The sequence below is a fragment of the Coptis chinensis genome, chromosome 5 (genome assembly GCF_015680905.1).
Source record: "Coptis chinensis isolate HL-2020 chromosome 5, ASM1568090v1, whole genome shotgun sequence".
NCBI lineage: Eukaryota > Viridiplantae > Streptophyta > Magnoliopsida > Ranunculales > Ranunculaceae > Coptis > Coptis chinensis.
The window spans coordinates 49,753,084-49,777,623 of record NC_141460.1 but is presented as its reverse complement, the minus strand read 5'-3'; the positions used below and the strand labels follow the sequence as shown (position 1 = coordinate 49,777,623).

Genomic DNA, 24,540 nt, shown 5'->3' with positions numbered 1-24,540 from the left:
TTTTAGCCGACTCTCTCAACTCGGTCAGGCATCTGTTACAAGAGTTAAAGCTTCAAGAAGTAGATCACAAACGAAATGTATAGTGGATTGACAACAACATATATCTATATTTCATTTTACCTCGTTATTTACAGTTGTAGTTAGAGTGTTGATTTATTTCCTTTTATCTTGTTTGTTAAACTTCTTGACATGTTGGGGTTTTCAAGCTTGGAAGCCTTGCATGTAAGTTTGGGCGTGCACTCCTCTTGTTTTCTTGCCAAATCTCCTTGCCATTCCCTAAGTTCGATCTATGGATATTGATGTGGAGTTCTCTCTCAAATTCTTGCTGCTGTAATTCTTAAATTTGCTCATCATCTTGTTGGTTTTGGAGTGGGTTTTCTTGAATAGCTCGTTGGTTGCTCAAGGTTGAGGTAGGTGCTCTACTTCTCGTTTATTTCCATCATATTAAGAGCATGCTAAGGATTTACCTTAAGACTTGATTCATGTGTTTCTTGTGTTAGACTTCACCTCATTTTATTGAGTTCTAGTGTATGTATATATAGTGCTGAATTTCATAAACATGTTTAATCCATGTTCTAACTAGTATGGTTTTTCGACGCATATTGAAGTATGGCTCACAAAGCTTGTTGAGATTGCTGTAAATCCATTTTCATTACTTGTAGTAGTTTAGTTATTAATTGTAAATAAGTATTCAACCATAAAACTTGAACTGCAACAAGTTTTAAGATCTAAAATTGCAAAATTTTAGTAAGAGGTTCGGATTTGGTGATTTTTAGGGTAAAAAGAGCTATACACCATTTATTGTCATAACTTTCTCGTTATGACTATTTGTGGAACCATTTTCACCGTTGTCTATGTGATTTCAAAGCAGCATTTTTAGAACTACTTGAAATGCTTAGAGTTGGTAATTTAGTTCTATCAATTGGCCATCCTTTGTTGTTGGTCGGAGTACATCGAGACTTGGTATGTTGGTTCTGAAAATGTTGAGTTTAAGGTAATAGAGAACAGAAGGTAATAGAGAACAGAAGTTGAATTGGTATACTGGTGATTCCTATGGTATATTAGGTTTTATCTTGTTACGCATATCTTTTGTAGGTTATTGGTTCAACTTTCCTAAAATACACAACTAAGACTGTTTTAAAACTTTAAAACACCCTAGCACTAAATATAAGATTTATGGTAGCTATGAACCTGAGTACCTGCTTTCTTTGTCCTACGAGTTGTCACATGTGTGTTTACTAATTATTTCTTTTTTGTAGTGGACACTAGGTTTTGATGGCCATGAATTTATTGCAGATGACTTTTAAGTGCTTAGATTCTTGTGTATAATTTCTTTCCTGAAGTGTATTAAAGTTGTAAAGAGTAACTCTAATTCTAGTTATTTCAGTCATAAATGCAACCTCATCTAGATTTAAGATTGATTAAAGGAATGAGAGCTTCTTGTTTTCGTATAATGTTTTTGATTTTTTTTTAATCTCTTATTCAGTTAGTTTTCACTTAATAGGATGTTTCTTCACGAGTATGCAACAATGGTGATCTCGACAGATTATACGTCACAACCAACTAACTATACTTCAACAATGGTGATCTCAACAGATTTAACAAGGTATCATAAGTGTTTAGTTATACGATTTCTAACCTGTACCTGTCGTACTTTTACGTTTTCTTTATTTTTTTAATTACAATTATTTCTTTCATAAGGTGATCAAACTTTGATTATTCATGGCTGAATGTTCTTAGGACGAGAATGCCAACATAGAGGAGAATGTTCTTGGCCGGTGAAGTTATTGAGATTTTCATTTTTTTTTCTTTTGTAATTTTTTCATTGCAATATATTACAATGTAGAATACAGAACAAGATGGAATAAGTTGGTTTGGAGGTTCTTTATAATATATTGGTATTGATTATAATTTGGATTTTCGATTACTAAAGTAGAATACTATAAGGACATGCACTGAAGGTAAGGGTATAGTCAATTGGACTGACCTAGCAAGCTTAGCATTAACTTGCATGCATGGATGATTAATTTTTATATACGTAGCATGTTTGTTTTCGAGATCTTGGTTAATTCAATATTTGGTTTTGCGAGTTTTCTTTTATATATCTTTCGGGATAATTAATGAGGTGTAGGATGGTTATGGTGATTGGTGGTTATTTGTAGGTGTAAGACCTTTGCTAGGTGATTCGTGGATTGCAGGTGAAAAGATCTAAGAATTGAAATATCAATTATTATTATTATTATTATTTTAAAATGACTCTGCCACGGTCTAAAGCCGTCGCAAAAAAAGCAGATCCCAGGAACCAAAATTGTAGGAAAAACTAACCTTTTGCCACACGCAAAGACCGTCGCTATTGGTAGGTTTTACCCACGGTCATGGTTGTGGGTAGACTATTTCCGACACACAAAAAGGCCACGGTCCTGCGACAGTCCAAAACAGTGGGAAAAGGTTTTTGACTGTGGAGTAAAACCTATTTTCTTGTAGTGTTTGTTTTAGTTGTTTTTTTTTAATGGGTATGTTTAGATTCAGACTTCCAAACTTTGTGTTGCAGACTGTGTGATGATGTGTGACTTGCATATTGGTGTTATGCTATGCGATATGATGGAGATTCGTGTTGTAGACTTGCATAAACAAACTAGTATTGATAAGGCGTTGGTGGGATATATATCAAGTTTTTAGAGATAGTTCAAGGTTTACTTTCTTGGATAAAGTGTTGGTTGTCCTTGATCGATGTTTAAGATAAAACATACATAACCTAGTATATATTTCAAGGGAGTATGATACGGTCGTTCAATTCCACCAAGGTCTTTGTGGTACTTTCATATAATTCTCCATTTCAAGACAACTACTAGTAAAGTGCAAAACTGGTATCCGTGGTAGTCTTAGAAGATAAGGTCGCATAGTCGTAGGAGAAGCTGAGAAAATCTACTCAGGCGTCTTTAGAAATGTAATCTTGCTGCATACATGCATGAATGTTTTTCCAACGCCAAGTTTGATCCATATGCCATTTGGAATGATATATTTTTACTATGCCAGTTGGAATGACATAGTATGGCTTGTTTCAAGACAACAACACTCTAAATTGTTTGTATATGACGCAAAAATATCAATAATGTAGTACATAATTTTGAATGTCATAATCATTTTATGCTTATTGAAGTAACATGACTTTTTCCTGCCAGATGCCATTTGGAATGCAATATACCTTTATTATGACATTTTGAATGACATAAGTACGATTTGTTTCAACCACACATTAACATTTAGTTTGGTGTTTAATGACTCTAAATTACACTATAATAAACATAGAAGATAAACATAATGTATAACAATGTATTGTAATGTATATTATATGTATGTAATTCTCAATATCAAATTTGATTCATATGTGATGTGCCATTTAGAATGACATACTTTTACTATATCATCTAGAATAACATAGGTATTGACTTGTTTCAACACCACATCGTGTTTGGCCTCAAGTGACTATAAATTACTTGTATACGACACAAACATTTGCATAATGTCGTATGTATGTAATTCTCAATGTCATATAGTTGTCAAAGTTGTATACATAAGACTTTTTATAACACCAAATTTAATTTATATGCCATTCAGAATGACATACCTTTACTATTTCAAATGGAATAAATTGCACTATAATAAACATAATGTATAATATTGTATGTAACATGACATATACCATATGTATGTAATTCTCAATTCATAGCGATATGCCATTTGGAATGACATATACTTTTACTATGTCATCTGGAATGATATAAGTATTGACTTGTTTCAATACCACATCATGTTTGGCCTTAAGTGACTCTAAATTGTTTGTGTATAAGGTCATATGTATGTAATTCTCAATGTCATTTTTTTTTCCATATAGTTGTCAAAGTGATATACATAAGACTTTTTCTAATGCCAAATTTAATCTATATGTCATTCAGAATGACATACATTTACTATTTCAAATAGAATAACATAATAAGTATAATGTATAATATCACACTATAAATTGCAATAACTCTAAATTACATTATAATAAGCATAATGTATAATATTGTATGTAACGTGACATATATCATATGTATATAATTCTTAATGTTAAGTTTGATTCATATGCCATTTGGAATGATATATACTTTTGTTATGTCATCTGGAACAACATAAGAACTGACTTGTTTCAACTTTCAACACCACATCGTGTTTGGCCTCAAGTGAATCTAAATTACTTGTATACGACACAAACATTTGAATAATGTTGTATGTATGTAATTCTCAATATCATATAGTTGTCAAAGTAACATACATAAAACTTTTTCTAACCAATTTAATCTATATGTCATTCAGAATGACATACCTTTACTATTTCAAATGTAATAAATTACATTATAATAAGCATAATGTATAATATTGTATGTAACATAACATATACCATATGTATGTAATTCTCAATGTCAAGTTTGATTCATATGCGATATGCCATTTGGAATTACATATACTTTTACTATGTCATCTGGAATGATATAAGTGTTGACTTATTTCAACACCACATCATGTTTGGCCTTAATTGACTATAAATTGTTTGTGTATGACAGAAAATTTTACATAATGTCATATGTATGTAATTCTCAATGTCATATTTTTTTTTCATATAGTTGTCAAAGTGACATACATAAGACTTTTTCTAACGCCAAATTTAATCTATATGTCATTCAGAATGACATACATTTACTATTTCAAATTGAATAACACAATAAGCATAATGTATAATTACACTATAAATTGCAATGACTCTAAATTACACTATAATAAGCATAATATATAATATTGTATGTAACGTGACATATATCATATGTACGTAATTCTCAATGTCAAGTTTGATTCATATACCATTTGGAATGATATATACTTTTACTATGTCATCTAGAACAACATAAGTACTGACTTGTTTCAACTTTCAACACCACATCGTGTTTGGCCTCAAGTGACTCTAAATTGCTTGTATACGACACAAACATTTGCATAAAGTCGAATGTATGTAATTCTCAATGTCATATAGTTGTCAAAGTTGCATACATAAAACTTTTTATAACGCCAAATTTAATCTATATGTCAATCAGAATGACATACCTTTACTATTTCAAATGGAATAAATTGCACTATAATAAGCATAATGTATAATATTGTATGTAACATGACATATACCATATGTATGTAATTCTCAATCTCAAGTTTGATTCTTATACGATATGCCATTTGGAATGACATATACTTTTACTATGTCATCTGGAATGATATAAGTATTGACTTGTTTCAACACCACATCATGTTTGGCCTTAAGTGACTCTAAATTGTTTGTGTATAACAGAAAATTTTACATAATGTCATAATTCTCAATGTCGTATTATTTTTTTCATATAGTTGTCAAAGTGACATACATAAGACTTTTTCTAACGCTAAATTTAATCTATATGCCATCCAGAATGACATACATTTACTATTTCAAATGGAATAACATAATAAGCATAATGTATAATATTGTATGTAACGTGACATATATCATATGTATGTAATTCTCAATGTCAAGTTTGATTCATATGCCATTTGGAATGATATATACTTTTACTATGTCATCTGGAACAACATAAGTACTGACTTGTTTCAACACCACAACATGTTTGGCCTCAAGTGACTCTAAATTGCTTGTATACGAGACAAACATTTGCATAATGTCGTATGTATGTAATTCTCAATAACATATAGTTGTCAAAATGACATACATAAGACTTTTTCTAACGCCAAATTTAATCTATATGTCATTCAGAATGACATACATTTACTATTTTAAATGGAATAAATTACACTATAATAAACATAATGTATAATATTGTATGTAACATGACATATACCATATGTATGTAATTTTCAATGTCAAGTTTGATTCATATGCGATATGTCATTTGGAATGACATATACTTTTACTATGTCATCTAGAATGATATAAGTATTTACTTGTTTCAACACCACATCATGTTTGGCTTTAAGTGACTCTAAATTTGTATATGACAGAAAATTTTACATAATGTCATATGTATGTAATTCTCAATGTCATATTTTTTGTTCATATAGTTGTCAAAGTGACATACATAAGACTTTTTCTAACGCCAAATTTAATCTACATGCCATTCAGAATGACATACATTTACTATTTTAAATGAAATAACGTAATAAGCATAATGTATAATATTACACTATAATAAACATAATGTATAATATTGTATGTAACGTGATATATCATATGTATGTAATTCTCAATATCAAGTTTGATTCATATGCCATTTGGAATGATATATACTTTTACTATATCATCTGGAACAACAAAAGTACTGACTTGTTTCAACACCACATCATGTTTGTCCTCAAGTTACTCTAAATTGCTTATATACGACACAAACATTTGCATAATGTTGTATGTATGTAATTCCCAATGTCATATAGCTGTCAAAGTGACATACACAAAACTTTTTCTAACGCCAAATTTAATCCATATGCTATTCGGGATGACATACCTTTACTATTTCAAATGGAATAACATAAATACAACTTGTTCCAACACTACATGAAATTTGGTCTATTACTATAAATATCTTGCATGACACAAAAATAGGCATAATGTCATATGTGATTTCTCATTATCATATATATGTCTTACGCTTATTAAAATGACATATACAAAATTTTGTTGAGCCATATATATCATTTAGAAATTTAGAATGACATAAGTCTTGTTTCACGCCAAATCAAATTTGCTCTAATATGACTCTACATTGTTTGTGTTACACAAAAGTAGATATAACTACCTCATTCCCATGACACAAGATACTTGTTTCATACATCCTTACCATTTTCAACCCCATAAAAATTCTAGTTAAATTTTAGATAACCACAAAGCAATGTGTAATGTTAAAACACAGCTACTCATTACTTTTAATTTTACATCATTCAGGTGTCACCAATCTCGCCTATTCTATTACTCTTTGGCTTGCCCTCTCATTGTAGTAATAGGCCTTGTTGATGGGAGGAGCATTTTCTAATAGCGCTAAATCAGCTCTAAAATTGCATTTTCCCCATATATGAACTTACAAAGCACTATTTTTCTAGTTGATTGCCTCCATCTAGGTGCATGTTCCTATAGAACTAAATCTCCATCAAATGATGTATCCTAATTATAGTTCCAAGTCTTCTTTACCGCTTAATTATGGTGTAGAAAATTTCAGTGATTTAGTAGGCTTGGAAGATATTGGAACCTACTAGAAAACCTCTTAGGTCATTGAGTACCTAAAAAACCACCAATACATCACCAAGAAAAAAAAAATAAAAAAATAAACTTCCAAAGATTATAAAACATAAATAATGAACCGAGTGTGTTACCATTATTATCATAATTAAAGGTATTTCACATATTTATACAAATATATACCTGAACAAAAAGTGATGTATCATTAATTTTGAGTATGAAACCATCAAAGAGGATAAAAATGCCTAGGAAATATACCAATAAAAAATCTACCACAAAATACAACATCAAAAAGAACCAATAAGAAAATTTGATATGAAAAACAGTGAATCCAATCCTATTATAAAATATATGAGGTGTTACTTCACTGATATTATAGAAATCCATGTGAACACACTTGCTCATGAAATAAAATCAATGGATTTTGATCCCCGCCATACGACTTTCTTTAACAACACACATTTCACAATATTGTGTGGCAAGCATGATAGAATAGATATTGTTACGCCAATATACTGAACACCATGCAACGTGAAGCTCCATCTCTTTCTGTAGCTCTTCCCTCATTCTTAGGAACTATTGCAGTATGGGTTATAATAGGAAATACAAATTACTACTCATGTGTTTTTTCAATAAACATAAAATGCTAAAAATATAAAAAAGAAAAAAGAAAAGTAATTGGTAGAAAAATAGTTATGGATCCTTATAGAGTTGATTTTCTTAAGTTGTAAGTGGAGTAGATCTCTCTATTCAAGGATATTCAAATAATATTTAGGTGCAAAACATACAATTTTGAATATCACTTTTCTGTTAGTTAGCAAGTGAGTATTTGTCCAAAGGATGAATATGTTCTATTCATTTTGCTCTTAAGCTCATAGCATTAATGCATATAAACAAATAGATATCTCTAAATATAAAAAAAAATGTTGTCTCTAGTAGTGTAGTATACTCCTCTAGCTAGTGACTACAAAGTTAATAACATAGTCAGATTTTTGAAAAGTTTGGTGTTTGGAGGGGTGTTGGTGCACTCAACCTATTTTTGCCACACCCTATAATGTCACGCTCCAAATTTCATAATGATTGAATACCAAAGACACGTGGCATATACAGTCATTACAAAACTCGAGACGTGATACAGACTAACCAAACAAAACCCAAACTATACAAAAACAGAAAAATTCTACAAATATTTTGGCAAAGTCTCCTATGTATTTTCAACATTTTCATAAACTTAAATCCTGTCATAACCTTGAAATCATAACAATATATATATCTCATTGCTTAACCGAGCTATTAAGCATCTCAACAAATACCAAAATAGCTAAGTAACCCTTACACCTAAGAGACAATTTAGTTCCTTCCCTCGGAAGGCATTAGTTTCTCTAACGCGTTTAAAATCTACTAAAAACATGGTATAATTTACATCAGGATTGTTAGTTCCTCTATACATTGTGAGGCGTCCTTTTATCAAAATTAACCAACAAATGAAATAAATTTACCTTGTTCAAAAATCTTTATATGGTGATCCGCCCCTACAGAAAAGTTAGTATGCTTACCATCCTGCAAAACATATTTTTAAACGAATAAAAAATTGCTAGCATTTAAAATATTTCAAATTTAACCACATAGGATTCATTATAACATTCCACAACAATATCAGACCACGATAGTCACATCTACACTGTTGTGACTGACACATATATCCATATGTCTCCTCGCATAACCAGCACCAACTCTCAATAACAAGCAACCATCTCAGTCGGGATATCAACTCAGGCTCACAAAATGCTAAGAGAGTTGGATATATGCGTTCGCGTGCTACATATCATATCTCTCGCCTACTCTTGAGGTCGAAGATTAAAATAACCACTCTTGAGTTAACGGGCTATACCTGTCCACCTTGGTGATCAGTCAAGGAATTTTTCTAACACCTTGAACTTAACAAGAAATTTTCAACAGGCATTCTCATTAATGCCAAGCCCAATAAAAATATATTAAATAAAATCGAGAGTCATGGTGGACTAGGGACTACAAACAAGCATACAAATTATTATCTTTAGGCATATAAAAGTTTACAAAAGAAAAATATTCAACTTATACCATGGCATTAAGCAAACCACCACTAGGAAATTCTCAAGGAACCAAAACAATATCACAGCTGAAAATAAAATGAAACCAAAGTACACTAAGGCAATTACAAGCCTCTTCAGAGTATACCTTACAATACACATTTATCAATACACAATCCAAGCTTCATCAAACTTTTTTAGGTATATCATTCAATACCCATTTATAAATAATAATACAAGCTTAATCTATTTAAATTCTTATACCCTCTTCAGAACCCCTAAGTTCCCGTAGTAGCACCACTACACCACCACCAATAAATATTAGATTTCCACAAAATCCGAACATGACCACCATCACATATAAATACAATACCACAAGACCACTGTTTAGTTTAAACAGTTCAAAGGAAAACAACAATACTATTTAACCCTTACGTACATCAAGATGAATAGTTCCTCTTACTTTCCGAGACTCACGAGATAGTTTCTCGTTTAAGTAAAGGCATATAGTTTCTTGACTCGTATGTAAAACACAAGATCATATACGGATACTACATCCATCGCATGCATATGTCAGTCACAAAAACAAAAACATAATATATATTATAGCAGTTGTATCTTCAACTAAGGTTGCCTACGTATCCAATCTTTTAAGATTAGAATCAAGCCTTACATAGCTCTTACTTTATATAAACATTCATATTCCGAACCTCATATATTCCCTAAGGCATATCTAACACTAGCACAGTAAAAATATTTCCAAGTTCAATCAACATTCGTTATGAATTAATTGTCATATTTCAACAAGAGAACTTATCTAGAGCTCTCTTCAGAACTCTAGGGTACAAAATAGTCTCCACGACATCCAAGCATAAAATTCCTCAAGCAATAAAGCGAATCCGAAAGCAATATGTATAAATCTCATTATATTTACAAATAATAAAACCAGCAGCTTAGATCATCTAAAAATAGTTACAACAAGTTCCAAATACTCCGACAATAATATATATAAAATTTCAACCTTAATGATGCACAATGAACCTATAAGTCAAACTTGCTCAAAAATGAATTTTACTATACTTTTGGGTCACAAAAAACCATCTTAAGAACCATGTCGTTCAAAATAAAAACCACTATCTAAAAGTAGGTTACAAACAGCGTACAAAACACCCAGGAATGATTTAAGAAGCTCTTAGTTCATTTCGATAAATAGTCCTCAAAATAGGTTCGGGCACTTAGAAAAAGGACATTGTACGTTTTCTAGCCAACTTGTCAAAGCAAAAACTTATCCTACATTTATCCAAATGATACACCACTTGATTATTTAGAAACCAGGATATGTACACTTACTTTTTCATATAGAACTCGAAGTTCCAATCTCATTCCTATCTAGGAATAAATATAGCTCACACTTGGTAAAAAATCCTAATTTCAGCAAACTAAAATTCTGACGCAATATCTTCCGAAAAGCACAACTCTTTCCACAGGTATCCAAAAGCAACAAGGCTTTTTGCGTTGAAAAGCTAACATACAGAACTTACTTTATTATATTTAACAAAAAATCTCAATCTCGTTCTAAATATATGAAAACTGGACTCGAACTCAGTGCGCAGAAACTGATTTCTGACGCACTATTTTCTGCCATCCAAACTTCTAGACATCATAACTAATTCCATAGGCCTCAAAATGAGATGAGGCCAATTGGGATGGAAATCAGACTCACAAACTTACTTTTTCATGTTTTCTCGAACACCTAACTCTCATCCCAACTATATAAAAATTGGACTATAATATAGTGCACAGAAACTGTTCCTGAAGCGCAAATTTCTAACGCACAGACTTATGGAGCTCATATCTTTCTCTACACACACCCAAATGATCTTATTTTTGGATATGTGTTTCTTCTACATGTCTTATATCTACCATAAAAATTTCAAGTCGTTTGAATACGGGAAAGTCAGTCAACTAGCTATTTTATATCAGCATGGCAGATTGAGAATAAAATAAATAGTTCACTTCCTAAAACCATAGTATACATGAAATACCAAAAATATTCAAAATCAAAGTATAACCTAAGGATTTCAACAATAAATTTGGTATATTTATCTTAAATCAATCAAAAGGAAGATAGAATAAATAAGAGAGTAGAAATAACTCACTAAAGCATGCATTGGCTACCAAACATTGACACCCAAAGAAATTTTTTAGAACTCCACATGATTCCTTCAATTCTTATTTCTTCTTACCTAATTTGTCTTCAATTTCTTCCTACAATTGAATCCCTCCTACGTCTAATTATGTAAAAGTGTTTCTTTCTTTCCATTTCTTCTCATTATCTCTCTTAAGGTTTTAACACCATGAAAGAGGAAGCTTTCCGCTCACTTTTTGTCTCATCTCTCAGTTTATTCAAAACAAAAAAAATCAAAATTTGCAAAACAGCCCCTTCCAAAATAATATTTGTAGAAAAGTCCTTATCAGGTTAGAATTTCTAGAAAAGACCCCTAAAATCAGTTATTAGAAGAAAGTCTAAACAGGATGGGGTGTTACATATAACAACGCTATACTTGCTCATAATAGCTTCAATCAAACTTTCTTGGCATGATGGGGAAAAAGGTCAATAACATAAAACTGAAAACTAAGAGAATTTTCTTTTGTCTATAATTACTTCTCTCTCTTCTTCTTAGGCAGCAAATTGAAACAAAATTGAATACATTAGGATTAGCATTGAACACCTAGGGTATATCATGAGTGAATAAGAAAGTATATAAACTGTTGGATCGCTAATACTTCCCCTCACTTTCGCCTCTTTTTCCCTGGGTCTCTCTCTCTAGATTTGCCGAAAAGTCCCCTTTCTCTCTCACTGTTCTTTTTATACCCCTGGCCTTCTATCGTAGTCGTCCACCTGTTCCCTCATCCCACACGCCCTCTTCTTCCACGTGTAGGGCTTCTACCGCGTACCTGCGAGTCCGCGGACCGATCTTATGCTCGTGAGTTCTCCGCATATCTTACCTTGGGCCCATTCTTCTGCTAATCCTCTACACCCCGGCTTCCACTACCACAATCTATATTAGGCCAATATTACCCCCAATCCTTTATATCACAGACCCTACCACCACAGATGCCCCTTCTCGACTCCGCGGCCCTATATAGGCCCAGGGTCAAGAATTCTCCTCATTTCTTTGCCTCCGCACCCAGCCTCCCTTTTCTGACTATTCATCGGTATGTGTGTGCTGCAGAGAGTACTCATCACGCGCGTCTTTTCATTACCTTTTCGTATTCTGAGCCTCCACATGTCACATCCGTTGGACCACCTGCCGACTCTTCGGTTTCTTCACCCTAGTGATTTTACCGTTTTATCCTTCCCCTACTTAAAGTCCCGCTCATTTCTTCTTCCTTACTCTCTTCGGCTCGAGCTCGCTCGTTTAACTATATGAGCCGAGCTCGAGCTCAAATTAAAACTCGTGTAACAAATGAGCTTGATGAAGCTCGACTCGTTTAGCTCAAATAGCATATTTGTAGTGTAAAATAACTGAGCGGATCAGGCTTAGCTTGGGCTTAGCTCGTTTAAGCTCGGCTCGAGCTCGCTTGTTTAACTATATGAGCCGAGCTCGAGCTCAATTTAAAGCTCGTATAATTAACAAGCCTAGCTTGAGGATGGTAAAGCTCGGCTCATTTAGCTCGAATTCCACCCTTATTAAAAGGAACACCTCCTGGAGAAGGTTGTGCAGCCCAATGAATTACACCCTGCATTGATGTCAAATAAATGTCTATGTTAACACCATCATAAGTTTGAATATCAACTTAACTCTTTTATCAAGAAACTAAACTCTGACTTTGAATTCTAGAATGGATCGTACTCTACTCGGATCTCAAGAACAGTCTCCTTATCATCGCCATAAATAACTTAAGTGCATCTACATCTTATAGGGAAAGCAAACATTTATACAGGAAAGAAACATTGAATACTAAAAGGTATTTCTTAATTAAGTCTGTGAGACTGTGACCCCGAATACAAGACATCTTATATCTATGTGACCACTATAATTCATATTCAAATCCTATAAATTTATTGGTTTGCTACTGGAAAGTTGTGTTTTATAGTGATTTATAACACTTCTTCAAAGGTAGGACATATATGTGCTTCTAAGGAATTGGATTATCATAATAAACAACACTAGCACATGCATATGTTAACTTCCATGAATGTAGATATGCAATATAAAGTATACTATCAACAACTACATACATCCACTGCAAGTGCTAAAAAATATATATCAAATGAAGAAAAAACATCAAACAAAAATGTAAAAGAGTAAGGTGGTACTAGCACACATCTTAAACAAGTTTTGATAACATTATCACAGTCAGTGATGGATCCAGGGGGAGCGGGGGGACCCTAGAATTTGAAACAAATTATCAATATATAATAGAAGCAATTAAACTAGTGTAAGAAATATTTGAATCAATAAGCTAGGGACTAAAGGTTTTCCCCTAAATTTTTTTGATTGATAACAAAGCCTTGACAAATCAGGGGAGGGGCCCCAGATTTTGAAAAAAAAATATATTTCTATATGGTGGAAGTTGTAAACTAGTGTAAGAAATGTTTGAATCGATAAGGATTTGCCCCCAACCTTTTTCACTTCACAATAAAGCTTGACCAACCAACAAAAATTTTAAGAATTAAGCTTGCAAAATGTATCAAGTGATTACAAAATATATCATAGTACTAGGTGTAGTAAAATTTCCATGCATAGTGGTAAAAGAAAAGCAATAAACCAGGGGGGTGAGTGGACATTTACATGGAACTAAGAATCCCTTCTAGGTTGCCACCCTATAAATAAAGCCTACTTATTATTTGACATTCAACCCAATTCAGTTGGACAGGAATTCTGCCAAGCAAATTGTTATTTCTCAACATGTTGAACAAGTTTAAGGAGAACTAAGCATAATAATGTATTATCATAAAAACAATATTCTAAACTTGCAGATGAAAAATAATGCAGATACTTACATTGTATCAAAGTTTTGTTGTTGCCCTAGTTCAACTGGTATCTTGCCAGAAAGTTTGTTAAACGACATCACTGCAAGAGTCCAACATGAATAATTTCAGTGCAAATTGATGTGTGGGCTGGTTGAAGTTTACTAACATATAGATCATACTTTCTTATAATTTAAATGTCATAATCGAATAATATAGAGATCTTGTTCAAATTAAACAAAAGATGACTTTTGGACTTACATAACTAGGCATAGAGATCTTCTTTGAGTTGAGTTTATACAATTTCTAAGCCCCAACATAACTTGGTGGAACTATTGCAAGAACCATTGCATTACTTTCTTCTAGTTCAGCAGCTACAAGAATGATTTTACTCAAACCCTGCAGAAGATGTACATAATTGTATTTAATAGGTGTTTTTCCACAACTTAATAATGAAACAGATAAAATTTATTAGCAAATCTCATGTTTCTTTAGTAGAAGCTTTGACAGTATTACCTCTTCTACGGGTTTCTCACTCTCTAGAGGAGAAGGTTGTTCTTGATTTTGTGGGTGTGGCTTCTCTCCATGTTGTGGATCATTTTATTGTAATGGGATAAGGCTCACTAAGCCCCTCTCCTCCCCATGTTTCATCTTTAAAATTATAATATGGCAACCCTCATTGGAAAATAAGAGGGAAAAAAGGTCCTTTCAAACCCCCCCTCTACACACTCACTACTGGGAAAAAAGACATGAAAACAATCCTTTCACAATGCCCCACCTGCAATTGGTAGATTGAAATATGGGTCATATTTAATTAAATTATTAAATGTGTTACCATTATAATCATATGTTAAAAACGAAAGTCAAAATGGTTATAATGATAAACCTATATAACTTGCACAGCCAGAAACGAATTATCCCTTGAATGTCATTAAGTAAATTGTTTACGACGTAACTTAGGTTCAATTCCATAAAAAATGATATTACACATAATGCACATAAAAAATAGACTCGCAATACTAACTTTTGTATGTAGGAAATCCAAGTCTAAATCTAACTCCTATGTCAAAATTTGCTCTTACAAAGAACATCGTAATAGTTCCAATTCAATCATTTCTACAAGCTTCTTTCCAAACTGTTGTCTTCCCCAAGCTTGTTACTAGTTGGTATGGTATCAAAACCCAAAAGTTTACACATGAATAAGAAACCTCATTGGTAATATATTAGAACCTTTAATTGTCCATTACAAAGTCCTTTATGAATCAAGTCATCTAACATCTTACCATAGCCAGCACCAAGTTCATATAAAGTATTGTTGGTTCACACAACTCCATAAATAATATTGAACCACATAGACTATATATCTAGATATAAAAGAATCCACAAATATAATATTGAAGGCGGTCAATAGATCATATATACAAACCACTGGATTGATCCCAAGTGATTTATTTGGAAAAAGTAAAAAAAAAAAAATAGTTTCGAATACAACCCAACATCGCCAAATAATCCTAAGATTTCTCCCTGATAAATGTAGGAAACCAGACTCGGACAAATTATTAACCTTGTGTGGCCTAACATCTTAGGCTTAGAATCTTTAAGTCTCATCTTGACCTCATTCATTTTTCAATTATGATAATCACAATTACAACACCTTCGCCTCTCCTCTCATCTCTTTCCTATTTCATATCTCACCAATGCTCAAAAACACGATGGAGCTGGTGGTAGTGATGAATTGCAGTTTAAAATTGGATCTAGTGAAGCCTAACAGAATAACCAAACATGCAGTACCTAAAAGGCCTTGCCTGAGACTGATTTAACTTGGTGATTAAAATCAATCTGGACCGTTCTTTATTTTTTCCTAAACGTTATTCAAAACAAGATGAAAAGAAGCAGCATGCTTCTGAATTAAAAAAAAAAAAATGAGGTCGTGAGAAAGGGATCATGTCAAATGCCATGCACAATTGCACACTATCTAATAGTTCAGTTCAGTGTTAAATTAGTACAATCTTTTACAACGTGATAGGACATTAAAGATAGACCGATAGTCATCCACAATAAAAAAAACTGCAAGTACATAGCTTGTAGATGTCACCTAGAGTCAGTTTTTAAGAACTTAAATCTCTAATGAGTAATTTATACCTAATCAGAAGTGGAGTTGGTAAAGACTCGCATTTGTAACCTTTGACCAATTCCTTGCCTAATGAGCAATGCATTCACTTGTGATTGTCTGCAATACCTGAATGGGACCTTAATCAGTTAAGTTTATTTCTCGATTGGAACAAAATAAATATGTAAATGTCTTTCTATTCATACCATTTTTTTGTCTAACTTCATCTGAAAGGGATGATCCAATACACGACCTCGTATGTGTTGCCACTTAAAAATCAGTGCATGAAGGAGTATTAATTAATAAGATCATCCATTAGCAACCTATAAGAAAAATAGCGTGATCTATGTCCGAGAAGCTATACAAACAACCTCAGAATTATGTGTACCAACACAAATGATATAATAAGCACACATGAAAATCACGAATGTGCAGCAAATAAACACATTAGTCTAAAGAACAAATAAAATAACTTATTGTGGAAGTGCCAAATGGAATTTTAGGAACAATTTAAGATCACAACCTATTATGCTCTCATTCAGTCTCATCTTGTATGGACATAGTCTGATTATATAGTTACATTGGCTCAAATACTAGATATTCTTCTTAAGCATTTTTTCTCCTTGTTCCGAACAAAAGAATTTGAATATACAAATAAGTTCAACAACCATTAAATTAGCCGAGGCGTTTTAGTATGTATATTCTATAATTTATTCACAAACCTTATAATCTGTTGGTAGCAACTACTAAAAGTGCAAGCACCATCGAATTGTTATCAAAACCAAAATAACCAATTAATACGATCTACTATTCACCATTCAGTCAAAGTGCTTACGATGATGACAAGTGAAGCACTACAATTAGTACAAGGGGAAATACTTTGTGTACCACGATTAATAATTTAATGGTGACAAGTGAAGCAACAACAGATAAGAGTTTGACAAAAGAAAAAAAAAACTTGAATAAATAAAAAGAACATTGGTTTTGGTCATGTGTTAAGATAAACTTACATAACCATCACTACCTAGAGTGTCACCAAATGAACTACTTTTAGAAATGAAGAAGTCGGCACACAACAAGCTTACCATATGCCAATCAAGCAATCTGGTCACCCATCAAACGCATGTCACAAGCATAATTAGATATAACACCATTCTCGATCAGTCTTAATTTTCTAGGTAGTTTATGTATATTGGCTTTACATAACTCCAGCAAACCCTTTCCATATAGTGAACGATAACAGAGAAATTCCCATAGCAAGGAGTATGGCAATAATAAAATAATTTAAAATGATTTTCCACCTAACGTTAAAGACCTATAGAGCTTAAACATCCCGAATGAAATTCCCTCGAGATTAAACCAATGCTATGTGCTAACCCCTTTGGGAAAAGAATGCATTTGATGATAAAAACAATATGAGGAAAGCATATGTTTGAGACTCAAAATGGTACCATGTGTCCCAACTCCCAAATGATGGTAAAGTAAACAATGCCACTCTGCCAACCCTAAAAGATACATTAGCAAACACTCTAAAGTTCATGTGTGATGAATTATCAAACCCTAGATCAATAGGTGGTAACAACACTCTTGACACTCCCTAATACGTCATTCCACCCCAACATCAATATTACTAATAATATTAAATAAACATCTTTTTATGCAAGTCACAAAAAAATAATAATAAAAATACGAGTATCTTAAAAAGCCAAAATTGAAAAATCAAAATAGCTTACGTCATCAGCACCTGAAACTTTGGGACATGCATATTTGTGTGATAGGTTCGGCCACTGGAAGGGTGGACCCAACTGCTAGTGATTCTCTCCTCTAAGAAGGAATCAAAAATGACAAAGTTAAGAACCTTGTCAACTTTGGTTCTCGTCAAGCTACACAAAAGGAAGATACAAACAAGAGAAAATTTCAATAAAATGATATTCAAACCAAGAAAGAAAATATGGGGTGCAAAAGAATAAATTTCTAACGATAAATGAAAATATCGTAAACCTTTTCTACTTGAACCACAATTCTCGGTAACCCATCAAGAATGAACCTTTCTGACATGATGCCCTCTTCATCGATTATTCCAACAACCAAGTCATCAGTTACAAGCTCCCCCTATATATAAACAAACTCCACAATCAGGAACGACAACAAATATAAACTTGTCTCATGACCAAAGAACACTTTGTAAAGTGCATACCTTCTCCATGGCTTCTTTCGCCTTAATTCCACAACAGCTCTGAGCATATCACTTGTAGCCAAGTGGCACAAACAACAGTCATCCTTGATAATAGGAGACTGGGTTCCTTTTCCGATTCGGGTGGACCTGCCACTCAACTAATTTTTTCATTAATAGCTAGGTTTATTTATCATAGGTATTTAAATAAATCTTTACAGTCAAAATTATAGTCAAATCAATCAATTAGGAGTATAATATAAATAAAAAAAATCAGACATTATATCTACTGATGGTACGTTCTCCAAATCCACTGCGGTATTTTATTTTCTGTCTCTCTCTGTGAAGAAGGGATTGGAAAAATGAGGAGTTTTTTTTGGGTTGGTGTAATTATAGGTGCAGCCTACCTGCAGACGTTGGTTTCAAAGCTTGGAACTTAAATCTTTAGTCATTTAGTGGTGAGGTGGAGAGAGAAGAGAGTAAACTTTATGGACGGTCTCTAAATATTTTCAGTGGAAAATTGAAATTTGGGCGGCATGCTTAAATTTTTCACCGAGATACACAGGCGGGAAGAAAATAGTTCTACATGGTTTTCAGACCCAGAACCGGTTTTTGAACCCCGATCCCGGTTCAAACCACTAGTTCAACTAAAACTCGTCTGGTTCTTTGTTAAGAAAAGTATTAGACTATGTATTTAAGGTTAACAAAGATTAAAGAAAAGTAATTAATATTTGGGTTGAGTCAACTCGGTTGGATTGAATAAAAATCATCGAGTTGAACTGATTTTTTCTTTTTTTAACTGAGTTTAATGGTTTCTAATTTGAATTGGACCCTTCAAATTGGAGTTGAAACCGGTCTATGTTGAACCAATTCAACATAAAAAAGTAAACTGGGAGCTTTGACTCTGGTTGAGACTTGAACCAGTTGAGTCGTAAAACCATGGGCACAAGCACATATACTGGAACAAAGGCTACTAACCCTACACGTGATTTGGTTCGATTAAGCTTGACGAAGAAAATTTTGAGTTAGCAAAAGATAGGTTCAATCATATTGTTAACTGGGTGTGCTGAGTTGAGAGACTTGATAGCCATATCACAATTGATGTAGATTTCAACATTTCTGCCAACTTAGTCTATTTGAAAACAATATTACTTAACTTCTAGCTGGATGATTAAACATGAGAAAACTTTAGGTTTGCATCAGAATACATGATGTTAAAGCTTAATATGTATAACTAATGACCTTGCGTTGATTTTTGCATGGATGCCTTATTTGAATTTTGATTCCCCGGGCATAAAGTATGTAAAACGCAAGAATTAGCTAAGCCAAGCAATATCTCTAGAGATTACCACAAACGTCAAGTCAAATGTAATAAATCACATTACGCATGTACACGAACCTGGTGGTTGCTATCCTCAACCAAGAATTACACCTAAGCAATCACCTATAAATAGGATAACCATAACTACTTAGATTGATTTGATCGTTATCTATCAAATCATGAGTAGGCAACTTCAATTCTATTATGGAGTGAAATATTGTTGTCATTATACGTGTCGTATTGCCAACTATCTTGTGACTAGCTAGGGGATGAATTTGTAACATTTATAAATACATGTACTTAAAATTTTCGTACCTGAGTGTTTAAAAAATTACTTGGGGCATTCACTTGTTAAATTCAGTTTCATGCAAGGTTTACAATTGGACGAGATTTTTACGAGGAATGAATAATCAGTGAAAGTAAAGAGTTCTTACTGAATGAGATAACCCTAGTTGAAAAGTACCTCGATACAAATTATATTAAAACGAATATTACAACATGACACTTCATTCATTTCAAAATTTCGACATAGCCTCCTTTATATTTTTAACGTTTTTAAGAATGTGAGACCTGCATAATGCATTTTCAACCAAATCCAATCATTTTCCAATCAATCCAACAAAAGCAAGGAAACAATTAGAGTTTACAATACATTACATAAAATAAGATAACATCGCTCTCCCAGAAGACGTTATTACATATACAAACAACACTAAATGCTACACGTAGGGTGCAACATGTTCCAATCTTAATGTACACGGCACGAATAACATATTATGTCAAATCACATATCAAAATCCATTCATAAAACATGATTCAAATAGATACATTTTATTTATTCTTCATTTAAATAATATACAAACGGATTCCCGCGTATTTAACTAATTAACATGTGAAGGTAAAATATCTGCATTAAGCAACTTCATCATTTCTGTATCATCTTACTTAAGGTAGTCCCGGAATTGACATATTAATAAAGAGATGTTAGTGCAATAAAAGATGTAGAAAAGCTTCAGGCTCAAAACTTTAAAAGACATTCATACTAATATTACAGAATATTTGCAAATGCCAATTTTAAATCCAAAAGTGTAGCAAATATATGAAAGCTTAAAATTCTTGATGAGCCCAGGGCCTTCTTAAACACACTAATAAAATTCAAGTTCGATCATACAAACACCAGAACAAAAATAAAAGACAAAACCAGTTATTTCACTAGCAACAAACTCAACCATACTAACACGCAGTTCTGATTTTAACCACTCACATACCGCAGCTTAAATAGTGAGACCAGAGAAGGTCGAGAATGGTAACAAATAAATACTTGAGAACTAAATTCAAAACCCATGAACAGTGTATATTTTAGGTTGTACATGTATATAAAATGTGTCACCGCTTTAATGCTTAGCATTAGTCTTAATACACTACACCATAACAGGCTATTACTAACGGCAAAAAACCATTGTGAATAATTTTCACAATGCTTAAAAAGCGTTGCAAATATGGCAGGGGTAAAGTGTTGAAAATGTTTGCAACGGTTAAAAGACGTTGCAAACCAAATTTTCTAACGGTTATTAACTATTGCAGAGTGACAATTACTACTGTTTAAAAGCATTGCAAACCATATTTTCCAACGGTTATTAACCGTTGTAGAGTGACAATTACTAACGGTTAAAAAACGTTGCGTAGTTTGATTTGCAACGATTATTGATGGATGTTTTAATATTTATTTTTTGCTTTGCAATGGTTTATAATCGATAATGTGTTGATATGGTCAAAAAATTTTTTAATTTTTTTCCTGCCCTAAACCTCCAGCACCTCCTGTTTTCATATAGAAACAAATAAAATTACCAATGTTTTTTCATACCATTTGACAAGTAAAATAAACACAAGTAAACGCCTCTGAAAATATTATATTCATTGAACCATATATATAGCTTCAAAAGAGTTTTGAGGGTTACAAATTCAGATTTACTAAGGATTACAAATTTCTATAATGATTTTCCAAACAATCCCGAACGGGCGGCAAAAGTAGTTCCAGTTTCCAAAAAGTTAAAATATGATCATAAATCGGTAAAAATTGTTCAACTGTTTAATTTATGAATAACTAAGACTATATTGAGATTAAATAAGAAAAAGAAACAAGACTTGCCATAAACTATACCCACCGAGAGAAAGAGCGTAATAAAAATCTTTCCCATCGGTTGTCTCTCTAGCAAAGACGTAATGTCTCTTTTGCCTTGAGCCAATCATCATTCTTAAGCTCCAAAGCACCAATCATCATTCTTATATATTCAACATTTGGAAGCCCAACTCCTAACCAAAAATGACCTAACACTATATGACAACAATATACAAAAAAAGAAAATATAATATAAAAATAAATAAAAATAAAGAAGTAATAATATGTGAGCAAATGAAACTTGAACAAAGGTTCGGGGCACAAATCTTACAAATGGAGATTTTAAAATCCATAACCCTATTTCTGAACATGGGAGGAGCTTTGTAGTGACATGATTCATAAACATCCCTTTGTGCAACACAATAAATCTAGTCTACCAAAATGAAAAAGAGTGTTATTGTGTGCCAAAACATAGTTTGTACTCATAAACTTTGGAGCATCCAACTTAAAACAATTGCCTCTACGAAAGCAGAGCAAAGACCAGCCCCGAACTATATACTATTATGCACGGCCTTCAATGTCCCATGTGGGACTATATTAAACATCTCAATATGCCTCATATGTAGCGTTACTTAGGCCTAACATGTGGACAAACATACTTAGGTGACATGGAGTAATTAGGCCAAATACAAATAGCCCGCTCGGTAGTCCGGTACCATCTTAAACTTTAGAGCGTCCAACTCAAAACCAATTTCTACTGAGTAAAGCATCTAAGGGAGGCCGGAGTTATATACTATTGTGTAAGGCTTTCAATGTTCTCGAAGGGGATTTTTACTTTGCTTGACCAAGTAATGGGAATTTCAGATGCTCCACTAAGTCTTAAGGAAAAATGTGGGAACCACACAACTAATTAGGCTGATTTTTTGTGCATATTATCTCTCCGCCATGGAGATCATCTTCATGAAAAATCAGCTCATTTGAAAAGGTTCAACCTTATCAATAGAGTTTGAAAATGTAAAACATTGAACTCAAAGACAACTTTTGGCGCCGGTTAGAAATGTCTAAATGAGATGATTTGTGGTTAGAATGAAATCCACTAAGAATAAAACATACCCACACAAAAGGTCAGGCGCCAATTCGTCTTCAAGCCCACCTTGTTTCAAAGGACTTGGTGGAGTATCTCAAATTCCTATTAGAATGATGATCACGTCAGATGAAGATCATGGACTCCAAAAATCATATCGTTGGTAAATCTCTAACCTTGTTAAAAGGATTGAGAGTTATTCTCCAAATAACGGATGGCCCAAATATTTAGCAACTTGAATAAATATCCTCCTGTGAATATGATAAGTTCAAAAGTGTCACAAAGACTTAACTTTTGGGATGATAGTCTCTATGACATCAAATCAACGGCAGCAGAAATATAGAAACGGGAGGAGGAGGACAGTGACTTATGGAAGAAGGAAAAGATGAAGAGGTATAAATATAAGTATCTTAAGACAATCTAATTGTCTAACAGAAAGTGGCCATGTTTCCTAATCTAAAAAGGAATTAATTATTCAAGTAAACAAGTTCCATTTCCTTAAACTATTTTATAGTAACTAGTCCTATCTTTTTTTTTTGGAGTAAGGCCAATATTTTTCAGAAAACTGAAAGCCGGTTATTATTAAAGACACTTCACTTTATAATTAATCAAAATAAACTTATAAATACAAAAGGACTGGAAATACCTTTCAAAGCTTTCACATATTCCTCCAAACCAGTAGACCAGAAGCTCCTTGCGGATCTTGAATGGTAGTTTTTCCGAGGATGGTGCTTTAGTAGTATTAACACATGCCTGAGAGAAACATGTTAAATTTGGGTAGTATTAACACATGCCTGTAAAGGATAAATTTGAGTAAATATAATTTCTGGGGACAGTGAGATAGGTAAATCAGGATGCTTTCTTACATTTGTGAAAGGAAGATATATTTATAAGTACCAAACCCGAACTAAGAGGGAAAAAAATTAAGGAAGTCGAGGTGGCCTACATGGCCAACATATAATAAGCAAAAAAGGCAGAAAACACCCACATGCGCTAAAGTCGAAAAACTCACTCTCACCCTAAGAAAGTATCTCATATAAAACAAAGTAATCGAACGGAGTACCGCCAAGTTCCTCTACCACAATACAAAGATAAGAACTTTTGCTCTTAATACTTGAACTAAGAAAAAACAGACTCAACAAATAACATGCCTCTTAACTCCATCGCAATCGATTGCCTCTGGAAGAGACTGACGTCGTACCACCATGTGCTAAATGGTCTTTCACTGAACCCGCTCCAACTACATTATGTTAGAGGGAGAACTGAAATACCATCAAACAATCCAAGAGGACAGACATTAGCAACGCCACTCCCCATACCATAATGGTCTTCTAAGAATTTTTTTTTATTCGAAGCTTGATTAGAACAATAATTAAA

At 33.0% G+C, this 24,540-nt stretch overlaps 2 long non-coding RNA genes and 1 pseudogene across 4 annotated transcripts; 1 reads left to right on the top strand and 2 right to left on the bottom strand.

Moving 5' to 3' along the window:
- Window positions 1-1,984, top strand: LOC147497781 (uncharacterized). Of its 3 annotated transcripts, XR_015195242.1 has the most exons (4): window positions 1-77; window positions 207-410; window positions 1,505-1,606; window positions 1,741-1,984. It is a non-coding gene; the product is annotated as an uncharacterized LOC147497781 (long non-coding RNA). The 3 variants fall into 3 exon arrangements; XR_015195240.1 differs by lacking the exon at window positions 1-77 and having other exon boundaries at window positions 88-410; XR_015195241.1 differs by lacking the exon at window positions 1-77 and having other exon boundaries at window positions 88-410; window positions 1,702-1,984.
- A 13,085-nt stretch (window positions 1,985-15,069) lies between these two features.
- LOC147497780 (uncharacterized) lies at window positions 15,070-16,780 on the bottom strand. The gene is made up of 3 exons (XR_015194147.1): window positions 16,673-16,780; window positions 16,499-16,595; window positions 15,070-15,134 (listed from the first exon to the last, which is right to left on the bottom strand). It is a non-coding gene; the product is annotated as an uncharacterized LOC147497780 (long non-coding RNA).
- Window positions 16,781-18,076: 1,296 nt separating this feature from the next.
- Window positions 18,077-20,543, bottom strand: LOC147497779 (adenylate kinase 4-like; annotated as a pseudogene).
- Between the last annotated feature and the right edge of the window lie 3,997 nt (window positions 20,544-24,540).